The 13,943-nt window shown below is 42.0% G+C and overlaps 1 long non-coding RNA gene across 2 annotated transcripts in view; it reads left to right on the top strand.

The window, feature by feature from the left end:
• The window catches only part of LOC125462515 (uncharacterized), a 227,177-nt gene that overhangs the window by 143,640 nt on the left and 69,594 nt on the right, over positions 1 to 13,943 (top strand). For both annotated transcript variants that reach the window (XR_009447099.1, XR_009447100.1), the window contains exons 6-7: positions 2,613 to 2,881; positions 11,087 to 11,231. This is a non-coding gene — a long non-coding RNA (uncharacterized LOC125462515). The remainder of the gene's footprint in view (positions 1 to 2,612; positions 2,882 to 11,086; positions 11,232 to 13,943) is intronic.

The raw sequence follows: 13,943 nt of genomic DNA, 5'->3' as shown, positions 1-13,943 counted from the left end.
ACCACGTCAACTGTCCGACCCTCATCCATGTGCTTGGTCACCTTCCAAAATTATTCACTGAGCCTTGTGAGACACGACCTGCCCTTGACAAATCCATGTTGACTATCTCCCATCAAATTGGTGCTTGTTCGATGATTATAAATCCTATCACTTCTCATCCTTTCCAAAACTTTTCCTACAACAGACGGAAGGCTCACTGGGTTTATAATTACCTGGGTCATCTCTACTGCCCTCTTTGAACAAGGGCACAACATTTGCAACCCTCCAGCCTTCTGGTACTAAACCTGTCGACAATGAGGATTCAAAGATCAAGGCCAAAGGCTCCGCCGCCTCCTCCGTAGCCTCCCAGAGAATCTGAAAGTTTCGAAGGATGATGCGTTGTATCCAGAGGTTGGTGGGGTGGTACGTTAGGACGAGGGAGACTTTGTTTTGGTTGTTGTTGCGGGGTGGGGTGAGAGGGATTTGTTGCAGGAAATGCTGGAGACACGGTCGAGGGTGTTATCAACCACAGAGCGAGGGAAGTTGTGGTCCTTGAAAAATGAGGACATCTGAGATATACGGGAATAGAATACCTCATCCTGGGAGCGCAGATGCAGAGGCAAAGGAATGGGGAATAGGGGATGAATTGTTGCAGGAATATGGTGGGAGGAGGTGTATTCTTGGTAGCTGTGGGAATTGGTGGAGTTGAAATGGATATTTGTTTCTCGGTGGTTGGAAATAGAGAGGTCCAGGTAGGAGAGAGAGGTATCAGAGATTGTCCAGGTGAACTTCAAGTTCGGGAGGAAGGCGTTGGTGAAGTGGATGAACTGTTAGAGCCCCTTGTGGGAGCACGAGGCGGTGCCGATACAGTCATCAATGTAACGGAGGAAGAGGTGGGGTTGAGGGTCAGTGTAAGTGTGGAACAGGGAGCGTTCCATGTAACCTACAAAGAGGCAGGGATAGCTTGGGCCCATGTGGGTACACTGGCCACCCCCTTTGTCTGTCGGAAGTGGGAGGAATTGAAAGACAAACTGTTGAGGGTTGTTCAAGGACCACAACTTCCCCCTCCTCAGTGGTCAAAAACGCCCTCGACCGTGTCACCCGCGTTTCCCACAACTCATCCCTCACACCCGCTCCCCATAATAACTACCAAAACAGTGTCCTCCTCGCCCTCATGTACCACCCCACCAACCTCCGGATTCAATGCATCGTCCTCCGACCCTTCTGCCATCTGCAATCCGATCCCACCACCAAAGACATTTTTCCCTCCACCCTTAGGTGACTCCCTTATCCGCTCCACACTCCCCTCTAGCACTCGCTACACCCAGCACTTTTCCCTGCATATCCATAAATGTTGTCATCACAATGTTTAAAATTCACTGGTCCCGATACCTCCCCCCTCACCCCCATTCCAGGCCCCAAGAAGAATTTTCACATCAAACACATGTTCACCTGCACATCTGCTAATGTGGTATACTGTATCCACTGTTGCCATTGTGGCCCCCTCTACATCGGGGAAACCAAACAGAGGTTTGGCGACTGCTTTGCAAACCACCTATGCTCAGTTTGCACTAAAGAACTGCACCTCCCGGTCTTGAACTGTTTCGACTCTCCCTCCCAATCCTCAGATAACATGTCCATCCTGGGCCTCCTGCAGTGCCACAATGATGCCACCTGAAGGTTACAGGAGCAGCACCGCATATTGCGCTTGGGAACCCTGCAGCTCCGTGGTATCAATATGGACTTCACAAGCTTCAAAATCTCCCCTCCCCCTCCCGCATCCCAAAACCAGCCCACCTATCCCATCCTGCCACCTCAAACCCCACCCCCATTTCCTACCTCCTAACCTCTTCCCGCCCCGGAGACCTGTTCATCCTCCCTGGACTGACCTATCCCCTCCCTATCTCCCCACCTACACTCACCTCTGCTGGCTCCATCCCCACCTCTTTAACTTGTCTGTCTCCTCTCCAGCTATCTTCTCCTCTGTCCATCTTCGATCCGCCTCTCCCTTTCTCGCTAGTTATTTCAGAACTCTCTCCCCCTCCCCCTTTTCTGATGAAAGGTCTCAGCCCAACATGTGAGCTTTTCTGCTCCTCAGATGCTGCTTGGCCTGCTGTGTTCATCCAGCTGCACACTTTGGTATCTGTACATCTCTTAACAACCTCATTAAGTGAGTTCGAGAGAAAACTGTGCAGAGTAGACTTTGGGTTTATCATTCTAACTTGCCAGTCCTGAAAGATGAAAGTTGGTTTGTGTTGGATGTTTGTCTCATAGCTATGAAAGATACACTGAAAGGATTTTTCAAATCTTTTGGTGAGAATTGTACCCATTTAGTCACTAATCCTTTTCCTTTTTTAAAGTTTCCTTGGTAGTGACAAATTTCAAATATCTGCGGAATTTTATTTGGCTTTGCATTGGTTCCCTGTGATTCTCCGTTGATGGTTCCACAACCTGCTAGCTAATTACAGAATTTATCATTGATGTGCCTGTACCAAAATCTTTAGTCTTATACTATATATCCCAATTTCAGGAGAAAGTCCAGAGAGACCTTTTAAAGGAAAGAGGTTTAGAAAGGAAGTCTATCGATTAAAATCATGAATAGTTGATACATTATTTGCATTTCATATTTCCAGAACCTACCCCGGAAGAGAGACCCCAGAGAATTGCCAAAGCTGTCCGCAAACAGTCAATAGAAGTGAAGGAAAATTGGGAACAATCGAAAACCCGTGCGAGCAACTGGCAGAAACAGGTGGAAAAGGCGTTGGAGAAACTTCAAGAACTGCAGAAAGCTCTGGATAATCTTGAGGCTCATGTGATAACAGCTGAGGGGGTCCGCACTGATTGGCAACCTGTGAGTGACCTGCTTATTGACTCATTGCAGGATCACTTTGATAAAACCACAGTAAGTGCAATTACATTACACTTCACTTGTGAACAGATGTAACCACACTGTTGTATCGAGACGATCAGTCACATGAGTACTTCAGTAATATTGATTGAATAGTTGTTAACTTAATTTGCAAATTAAAACTTAGTCGAGCTTGCCTTCTGATGATATCACAACATTAATATTAGTATAATTGAGGATTCTATTAGTCAGTGACATCAGCTGAGTTATCGGCTTGTTGCCATGTTATCAGGATTAAAGGAAAGTCTTACCACGCCATTTGGCGACTCCTCAGAGAGAGACAACTGGTTATGATTTAACCTGAAGATCACCATGCCTCGGGCAGGTAGAGGGGTTGAGGCGGAGATCCTTTGTGGTAAGCTCACTGATATGGCAATTGAGCCCTCTCTGCTGGGCATCACTCTGCAGCACAAACCAACCTTTCAGCCAACCGAATTTGAATAGAGTTTAGGATTGGAGAGAAATCCACGCAATTTTTTTTTTTAATGAATGTTTCTCACTGGGACTCTCTCACTGGCAAACTTTTTAAAAGCCAGCTCAGCCAAACAGGCGAGATCAGTTCCTGATCTGAGCTGAATTTTTTGATCTGGGGTGGGTCCGCATCAGGAGTTCAGTGATTGGAATGAATTCTCATTAAGTTAGCGAGAGGGATACTACACGTGATTAGATCAATGTTTTGAAAAGAGGATGAGATATGAGCAAAAGTTTAATTGATGTGGAAGACCAGCCACAATCATTGTCATCGTGAGCGGCCATTGAACATTGTGCTGCCGCTATTTGACTTGTTCTGTGGAAAGGAAGGAAAATGGTCAAAGTGTCAAAAATGCTGAAGACCACATCATTCTACAACCTCAAAATTTGATTGTGTTCAGCATATTATCACTCCTGGTACCCCTAAATCATGGTCTATCATCTCAGCAGCTCTGCTCTGCCCAAAAGCTGGTTACTTGTGACATTTTTGAAGGATCTTCCCAAGTCTGAAAATCATTTTTGTTTTTGTAGAATCAGAGTTGGCGTGTGGAAGAGGTCGTTTGGCATATCATAGCTCTTTGAAATAACTCCCCAATTCGTCCCCCTCTGCTTGGCATTGACTCCAACCACTTATATAATCTCTTTAATGGAGGGAAACTTTGAAGGCATCTGAAAGGAGTATTAATGATCCCAGAATACAACTGAGCCTTATTAAGTTCTTAGTTCTGATGATCAAGAGCTTGATCAAAGAGGATTATTTTAAAAAGTGCCTTAAAAAGAGGAAATGTACAGAGGCTAAGAGGTGTAGGAAGTTAGCGAGTTTTGAGAAGATTTGTTGCTCAGGTTGAGGTTCTGGATGTGAGTTTGCTCGCTGAAGGTGTAGGAAGTCTCCTCTTGGGTTTGAAGCCTACACAATTAAATGTTTGGCAACCAGTAGTGGGCCGTTTAAAACCAAGAGTGGGCAAGAAGACATAATTAGACGAGTGCAGATATCCTGAAGTATGGTTGGACTGGTGGAGATTACCAAAATCGCGATAGGCATAGCCAAGGAATGATTTGGAAACAAAAATGAGAATTTAATAAAATTACCGTTAATAGTATCAGTCAGGTAGAAAGTACAGAGAATAGGAATTGGTTCAAGATGAGACTCAGGCAGCGGAGTTTTAGACAACCTCAAGTTTTCAATGGGCAAATGTGGGACGCCAACAGGGAATGCATTGGAATTGTCAGGTCCAGAAGTGAAGTAGTTCCAGATGAAGGTTTCACTGCTAATGAGCCAAGACAAGAGACAGGTAGGCAGTATTAAAAATATGTAAAGAGAAGCTTTAGGGATTGTATGAATGTGTTGTCGGACGTTCATCATGGGATAAACAAGATGCCAAGGTTGTGCTGAAACAAGCGTAACATTACATTGTTGCCAAGACGGAGTAATGCAATCAGGAGGTAGTGAATAGAGATTGGTGTGGGGACCACAAACAGTGGTCTTCCCAGTTTTAAATTGTTATCTCTACATAGTTCCGCAGCTTTATGTTCTGTTCAAAGGGCATTACTGACAAAAAAAAGCAGAAGTTAGCCATTTGTTTACTTGTAAATATATCTTGATTTTTCCACCATGTTCTCCAATTATTAGCAAAACATGTGCAGTGTATGAAGTGAACCATTCAAGCCTTAAAAGGAAATGTTAAAATTGTGGAATATAAAGTTAAATTTATTTCATTGAAAATTTAAATAAATTACCTGAAGGTTTGACTGAGACTGAAAGAATTAGATGGAACACCAGATGAATAAAACAAGCAGTAGTAAGGTGGTATTAGGTGGATGTTCGTGAAGAAAGAGAACACAGCCAACCTTTCTTCCATCAGGGGGATTAATTGTGTGGTGTCAGACACAGTCAATTGAATCATTCCTTCTGTCTTTACTGTCTGACTGTACTATGGTTGTAATATTTCCTTTTTTTAAACGCTCAAGGTTAGACATACTTCACTTGACATTCTCATTTTATAAATTTTAAGAAGTTGACTTATTGTCAAGTCACGATAGGATTGAAAACACATTCTATAACTGTTTGAAGTCAGAAGTCACATGACACCAGCTTATAGTCCAACAGGTTCATTTGAAATCACACAAGCTTTTGGAGTGCAGCCCCTGCATCAGGTGCAGTTAGTGAGGTGACCACACAGACACACAGCTTATCAGCAGAGAGATCAAAAGATCATAGAATTGGCGTGAGTGGAGTGTCAGATAATAACTCTATACAGGTGACCAAGAGTGTTAGAGGCAAGTAAAGTGTTTATAAAGTCAACGTCAGTGCTGTGTTGTCATGATAATCAGGCAGCGCAACAGGAATGTACAAAAGGTAACATCTCAGGTCAGACTCTGACTTGTAGTTTAGAGGCTTGTGTTCAGAATCTGTCTGAGAGTTTTAACCTTTATTTCAAAAGCAGGAATTTATAAGATACCACACTGACTGTAACTACAAGTTGTGTGTTTCTTCAAAAAAAATCTGCAAACAAACAAACATCCTGGATGAAGACTTATTATCTGACACTCCACTCACACCAGTTGTATGATCTTTTGATCTGTCTGCTTATAAATTGTGTGTCTGTGTGTTTTCCTCTCTGACGGCACCTGATGAAGGGACAGCCCTCCGAAAGCTTGTGTGATTTCAAATAAACCTGTCAGATTATAACCTGACGCCATGTGACTTCTGACTTTGTCTATCCTAGTCCAACACCAGCACCTCCACATTATAAGTGTTTGGAATCAAGTCAGTGCAACAGGTATATATCGAACATTTGACTTCGGAAGAATGCCGAGTGCTGAAAAGCTCATTAATAACAAAGGATTTCTCCGTTATGCCATCAGTCGTAACATGCTGCGTCTCACAGTCATAATGAAAGGATGGCCACTTCAATTTAGCAGGGCCAAGAACATTTATGGACGTTTTTAGCATGGGAGGAGGCCATTTAACCTATTTTATCTGTCCCAGCGCTCTCCCAGCGCAACAAAATTAATCCTTTTCTCAAACTCATTCCACATATTTCACAGAATTGAAATATATAGGTACATATTGTAGAGATTTTAACATCAAGTGAGCAGTTCTCGCACTTCACCTTGTCACTAAAAATGGAAAACGTGACTTACAAAGAGTGGGTCTTTATTTTGTTCTGTTTTGATGATGAAGCAGATGCAAGTCAAAGTGCTGGAACTGGCCTCTTGAACTTAGCAACTGTTCAACGTGTATAAAATGAATTCTGTGCGCATCTACTAAAAGCAGTTTTATGGAAGGAAAAGGTACCAAAGAAGATTTGGTGTATTGTGCTTGATGCTATTATACTCCAACCTGTGAAAACAGAACTCTACGACTGTGAGTGTTGAGATCTGAGAGGGTGCTATCTTGTTTGAATTTACATTGCTAAGTCTTGGCCTATTTTCCCAACAGCAAAATTGGTAATCCAGCAAGAAATGGATATTTCTCGCATTTGTTGACTGTCGGTGTCTGTTTAAAGTTTGAGTACAGTTTCCTTATATACAGGTGCTTAACCTGCTTTTACAGTTTGAACATTTGTTGTGCCAATGAAAATTTTTTGAATGGTTTCACCTCCAGTTTTCCTCTTTATACATATTTGGTATTTTTTCAGGGTAAGGACTATCTGCAAAATCTGAGATTGGGTTTTCAAAGACAGCAGCCTTTGTTTTGGAGAGATAATGGGAACTGCAGATGCTGGAGAATGCGAGATAACAAAGTGTGGAGCTGGATGAAGACAGCAGGCCAAGCAGCATCTTAGGAGCACAAAAGCTGACGTTTCGGGCCGAGAACCTTCATCAGAAAAGGGGGAGGGGGAGAGGGTTCTGAAATAAATAGGGAGAGAGGGGGAGGCGGATGGAAGATGGATAGAGGAGAAGATAGGTGGAGAGGAGAGTATGGGTGGGGAGGTAGGGAGGGGATAGGTCAGTCTGGGGCGGCCGGACAGGTCAAGGGAGCGGGATGAGGTTAGTAGGTAGGAAATAGGGGTGGGATGGAGGATGGGTGAGAGGAAGAATAGGTTAGGGAGGCGGGGACGAGCTGGGCTGGTTTTGGGATGCAGTGAGCAGTGGGGAGATTGTGAAATCCATATTGATACCATTGGGCTGCAAAAACAGCTCCCAAACAGAATATGTGTTGCTGTTCCTGCAACCTTCGGGTGGCATCATTATGGCACTGCAGGAGGCCCAGGATGGACATGTCCTCCAAGGAATGGGAGGGGGAGTTGAAATGGTTCGTGACTGGGAGGTGCAGTTGTTTATTGCGAACTGAGCTTCGGTGTTCTGCAAAGCGGTCCCCAAGCCTCCGCATCATTTCCCCAATGTAGAGGAAGCCACACCGGGTACAGCAGATGTTTTGGATATTTCTTAAACATTGATTTTCATTCAGAGTTGGTTGAATTTTGCTGAAGCAATAGACATAAGTCACTGTGATGTAGACAATGTCAGAGTTGATGTTTCTGGTCCTGTGACCCTTCCTCAGAACTCACTCTTCACTGATGCTGCCCGACCTGCTGAGCTTTTCCAGTAACTTCTGCTTTTGTTCCTGATTTACAGTGCCCACAGTTCTTTTGTTTTTTATGACACAGACAAAACTTGATCTCTGCAGGTAGCATGATGCTGCATTCTTCAACTTCCCTGCCTTTTTGTAATATAATATTGCCTGTTTAGGACAGAAGTGGCTTTTTTTGTTTGTTTTAACTTCTGCACATACTTTCTATGCAAGTTAAAAGTCTACACCTTTTCAGTTCACTGCAGTGCTGCATAATGAAGACTTTCAACATTCTTTTATAAAGTAGTAAATCAGTGTGGTTTGTTTTCCAAAATGTGATGTGTAAGTGCAACACTTAACAGTGTGTTCATCAAACTATTGTTTACTTTGATCTTTGTGTTGCAGAAATTTTTAGAATCATTTCAAATATATTTTTCTTGATATATTTTAGCTGTTTTCCATAGGATGAGACTACTTTCAGATATACTCCCTTTATTATGAGATTTAATTGGGGTAAAATGAGGAGGATTTTTATTCACTGAGACACACATGACGAGATGTTTAAAGCATTGGAAAATGCATTCTGTAGGAGTGTCCTATTATCTGGTGTTTGTACCAGGCTTTCTGATTAACTGCAAGTGATTAAGGATGCTGATGGATGCCACATGTTATTACAAGAGGAAATGAACAGACAAGTAAGGATTTTATGCCACAGTTATACATAACATTGAAACCATACCTCAGTTATTGCACATGATATAAGTTGCCTCTTTTAAGGAGGCAGTTCAGATTTAGGGTTACGAGAACATTACTTGTAATTAATGGGTTGTCTTATGAAGTAAGATTAGAAGGACTGGGATAATGGGAACTGCAGATGCTGGAGAATCCAAGATAACAAAGTGTGGAGCTGGATGAACACAGCAGGCCAAGCAGCATCTCAGGAGCACAAATGCTGACGTTTCGGGCCTAGACCCTTCATCAGCGAAGGGTTCATCCAGCTCCAGACTTTGTTCTCTTAGAAGGACTGGGCTTGTTTTTGCTGAAGTTGAGAAGAGTAAGGAGGTGATTTCCTTGAAGTATATATGATTCTGAATGATCTTCACGAGGAATATGTAGAAAGATTTTTCCTATACTTTGGCGAGCGCAGAACTAGGGGCACTTATGCAAAATTTGGAGTTGCCACTTCAGGACAGATGGGCAGAGCATTTTTTTCTCTGATAGTTGTATGACATTGGAACTAGCTGCCTCGTAAGATGACAGAGTTGGGGTCATTGAATATTTTAAGGTGGACTTAAATTCTTGTAAGGCAGGGAAAAGGTCTCTATTCGTTGGAGTCATACCAAGCACAAAGGAAAACGTTTGTGATTGTTAGACATAGTCATCTCACCTCCAGGACATCTCTTTAGGAGTTCCTCAGGGCAGCATCCAAGGCCCAAACATCTGTGCTGCTTCACCTTCCCTCTATAAAGTCAGAAGTGGAGATGTTCACTGATGACTCCACAATGTTCAGTACTATTTCCAACTCCTTAGATAATAAAGCAGTCCATGTTTAAATGCAGCAAGACCAGTATATTATCCAGGCTTAGGCTGATAAGTGCTTGGTAATATTTGCACTACACAAGTGCCAAGCAATGGCCATCTCCAACAAGGGCGAATTTAGCCATCATCTCTTGATATTTATTGCTGTTACCATCGCTGAATCCCCCACCGTCAACATCACAGGTGTTACTATTAACCAGAAACTGAACAAGATCAGCTGCATAAATACTACGGATTCAAGAGCAGGCCACCCTGTTGTGTGCAGATGATTTTCATCACACCATTTTTACCAAGATTTAACAATGGAAATTTGGGATTTGTCATATTTCTGAAGAGTCGAATGGCATCATGCTTTTCTTTTCATTAATTCTTTGTAATTTATTGCATTTAAAACTTCTGTTGCAAGAAGAAGAAATTATGTGGCTTAGCGGCTTTTTTCAAATGTCTTGTGAGAAGTGCCATTCAGAGGTGGTCACATTGTTACCTTGTGATCAGTCTGGATCAGTCGGCTGGACTTGAGATGAGGCTGGGGGTGGGAAGATTTTGAAGCAGGTACTTCAGAGAAAGCAGCCCCGACCCATTCAGCCTCTCCCTACAGTCAAACCCTCCAACCCTGGCAATGTTCTTGTAAATCTTTTCTGAACCCTTTGAAGTTTCACGACAACTTTCCAATAGCAAGGAAACCTGAATTGAATGCAGTATTCCAAAAATGGCCGAACCAATGTCCTTTGTAGCTGCAAGGTGACTTCCCAACTTCTATATTTAGTGCTGTGACCAACAAAAGCAAGCATATTAAACGCCTTCATCACTACCTGCAACTCCACTTTCAATGAACTCTGAACCTGCACCCCAAGTTTGTTTGGCGACACTACTGAGGACCTGACCATTAAGTGTATAAGTTCCGCCCTGATTCGCCCAACCAAAACTGAAAACCCTTTACACATTAAACCTAAATGTCTGCTATTTGCTTGGTGGTATATATGAAAAGGGAAGAGTTTATGCTTGTTCAGGCAACCCGTACCCTACATTCAGAGGTTGATTTCCTAATGGCTCGAATTGGAACTGGTTAACAGATTGAGTTTTGGGATGCCTCAGGATGTCTTTATGTGTGATGTGCAGCAGGCAGGTGTCAAATTGTAATTTCAAATACAGTTCTGCATACAGATAGCATAACATAAGAAAGAGGAACAGGACTAAGGAGAATTATCCTTTGAAGCCTTGTTGTGTTGATTTGTCCTGTTTTGTTACTTACTTCTACATTTATTAAATTCACTGTTTTTTAAAGCATTCTTTCACAGGATGAGGGCATTGCTGGCAAGGCTAACATTCATTTCCCATCCAGGAATGGCTTGGTGGGCCATTTTGGAAGTCAGTGGAGAGTCAGCCATATGCCTGTGAATTTGAAGTCATATACCAGAATGGCGAAGGAAAGCAGATTCCCTTCCCTGAAGAATATATTAGTGAATTCAGTTTTCTGTTACAACAACTTATGATAGTTTCATTGTCACTGTTACTTTTAACTCGAGATCTTTATTAATTGAATGTCATTTCCAGCAGATGCTTTTGTATTTTGTATTTAATATTAGGATGTTCGTTTTAACTTAATTTCTTCTGAACATTTAATAATTAATTTCAGGATGTTTCTCAGATTTTGTATACTTCCTCTGCATTAGGCTTTTAAAGAAGAAATTGCCCCAGTGAAACAAGAAGTCAAAATATTCAATGATCTGGCCAGTCAGTTATCTCTTTGATGTCTCTTTATCTCCAAAGATTTCTCACCAGCTTGATGACCTAAATATGAGGTGGAAACTTAAACAGGTAACAGTGAAAACATTTTCAAAGCCAGCCAATCTGTTGTAGAAAGCATGTACAAATAATTTGGCTTCAAACAAATGAGCAAGATAAAGAATCCTTTCAATTTAAGCAAGCAATTAATATTTTATGATCATGGTTTATGAAGTTACTCAACTTTATAATATTTCATTTTCAAAAATACAGTGTTCTGGTCTGTAGTCTGCGCTTTAGAATGGAGTCACAAAACAAAATCCAAATAGTGAGAGATGTGAGCATCCGAACTACAGTCTGAAATGGTTCAGGACTGGAACAGTTTGAATATATTCAGGATGAAGCTGCAGGGAGCAGATATTTTTCCCGATCCATCTAAAAGTATTTGGAATTGGACAATTGTGATAACTGCTGTAACACTTCAGTATTATGTATTGTTTCATATATTTTAAGTCCCTGAGAAAGACAAACTTTAATGAATTACAAAAAAGATATACTTGATGCATTGAAGGGAAGAATGACATAAAATTGTATGAACTGCATGTATTTCTTTCAGTTGAGCAGATTTGGATTGATGTCAGCAAAGTAGTAGATGAAAATTTTCTTTATCCCATAAAGCCTCATGAAATGTTTTATTGAGCAAATTATTTCAGTCTTGTTCTGTGTCAGTCACTTGCTTGGCCATGTAGCACAATAAAACTCCTTATCTGTTCTAGAAAGTAGACAAAAACATAAGAAATACCACCAGGATCTGGATGTTTTACCTCTCGACCCTACCTCACCATCCTATAAGAACGTGGCTGACCTTCCCAGGACTCAACTCCTCTTCCATACCAGCTTCTCAGAGCCCTCAACTTCTCTATTTCAAAAATCTTATCTCCCACCTTCTTGAAATATTTTCAGTGATCTACCTTTCACAATTCTCTTGTATTCTAAACAATCACTACCTGCTGAAAGAAGAAATTCCTTTGCATCTCAGGTTTAAATAAATGTTCCCTTATTCTGTAACTATGTCGCTGAGTTTGAGATTTCCACACTAATGGAAACATTGTCTTCACATCTAGCCTGTCAAGCCCCCTCAAAATTCTGTGTTTCAGCAAGATCACCCCACATTCTTCTAAACTTGAATGAATAAAGACCTTCTGTATAACCATTCTTGATAAATCATGATCCGATGAATCAGCCCAGTGAATCTCTTTTGAACTGCTTCCTATGGCTGTGTATCCTTTCTTGTATTTCTCCAAGTGTGACCTCCTCAATAGCCTGATCAGTTGCAAAAAAGCTTCCCCATTTTTGAACTGAAACTAAAACAATAAAGGCCAAAATTCCATTTTCCTTCTTAATTACTTGCATCACCATCATCATGGCTCACATCAACTCCAACCTACCAAAGTGCCTTGATCCTTTGCAATTCACCTACCACTGCAACAGGTCTACAGCTGATACCGTTTCCCTGGCCTGACAGTCATCCCTGGAATGTCTGGATAACAAGGATACCTACATCAGGCTGTTAGTTATTGATCGGACCTCCACCTTCCACACTGTAATTCCAAATAAACTCCTCTCTAAACTCTGAGACCAAGGCCTCAGCATCCCTCTCTGTAACAGGATCCTCGACTTCCTGACCCAGAGACCGCAATCAGTAAGGATAGGTGACAACACTTGCTCCACCGTAAGCCTCGACACCGGTGCCCTGCAAAGCTGCCCCTACTCTATACTCCTTATGGAATCATGACTGTGTGGCCCCAACTCCATTTACAAGTTTGCTGATGACACTTGAATTGTAGGTCGGACCTCAAACAACAATAAGTCAGATTACAGGAAAAGAAATTGAGTGCTTGCTGGCATGATGGAACGATAACAATCTCTTCCTCAACATAAGCAAAATGAAGAAGCTGGTCATTGATTTCAGGAAGCTTCTGTCTGCAGCAATGGTGCTGAGGTGGAGATGCTTGACTGTGTCAAGTTCCTGGGAATGTTGCTCACCAACAATCTGTCCTGGTCTACCCATGTCGACGCGATGGTCAAGGAGCTAAGGAAATTCAGCATGTCCATGAGGACCCTACCTACTGTTGTAGATGCATCCTATCTGGATGCATCACTGTGTGGTATGGCAGTTGCTGTTCCCAAGACTGCAAGAAGCTAAAGAGAATCATGAGCACAGCCCAATCCATCACACAAACTAGCCTTCCATCCATTGACTCCATCTACACTTCCCACTGCCTTGGGAAAGCAACCAACATAATCAAAATACCTCCTCACTCTGGTTATACTCTCTTCCGTCCTCTTCTGTCGGGCAGAGGATATCAGTTTGAATATGCGTACAAATAGATTTAAGAACAGCCTCTTTCCTGTTGTGACTTTTGAACGGACCTCTCAAATGTTAATTCTGATCTCTCTCTCTCTCAGCATCTTCTCGGTGGCTGTATTCTGCACACTGTATTCTGCACTTTGTACGGTATGATTTGCCTATACAGCAAGCAAATCAACACTTTTCACAGTATCTCAGTACATGTGACAGCAATAAATCAATCAGTCACCTGCATGCTGGTATGTGTTTCATGGACTAGAGCATCCAAATCCCCTACCCTGCATTTTTTAGAGTCTCCTTCTATTTAAGTAATAGTCTATCTTTTGATTCTTCCTACCAAAGTGTACTCTCCTACATTAAACTCTATCTGCCAACTTTTTTCTGACTTGCTCGACCTGTCTATCCCCTTGCAGATTCTTTATGTCCTCATGACA

Source organism: Stegostoma tigrinum, chromosome 23 (assembly GCF_030684315.1).
Source record: "Stegostoma tigrinum isolate sSteTig4 chromosome 23, sSteTig4.hap1, whole genome shotgun sequence".
NCBI lineage: Eukaryota > Metazoa > Chordata > Chondrichthyes > Orectolobiformes > Stegostomatidae > Stegostoma > Stegostoma tigrinum.
Note: the sequence above shows the minus strand (reverse complement) of the source record. Positions and strands in the feature narration are given on the sequence as shown.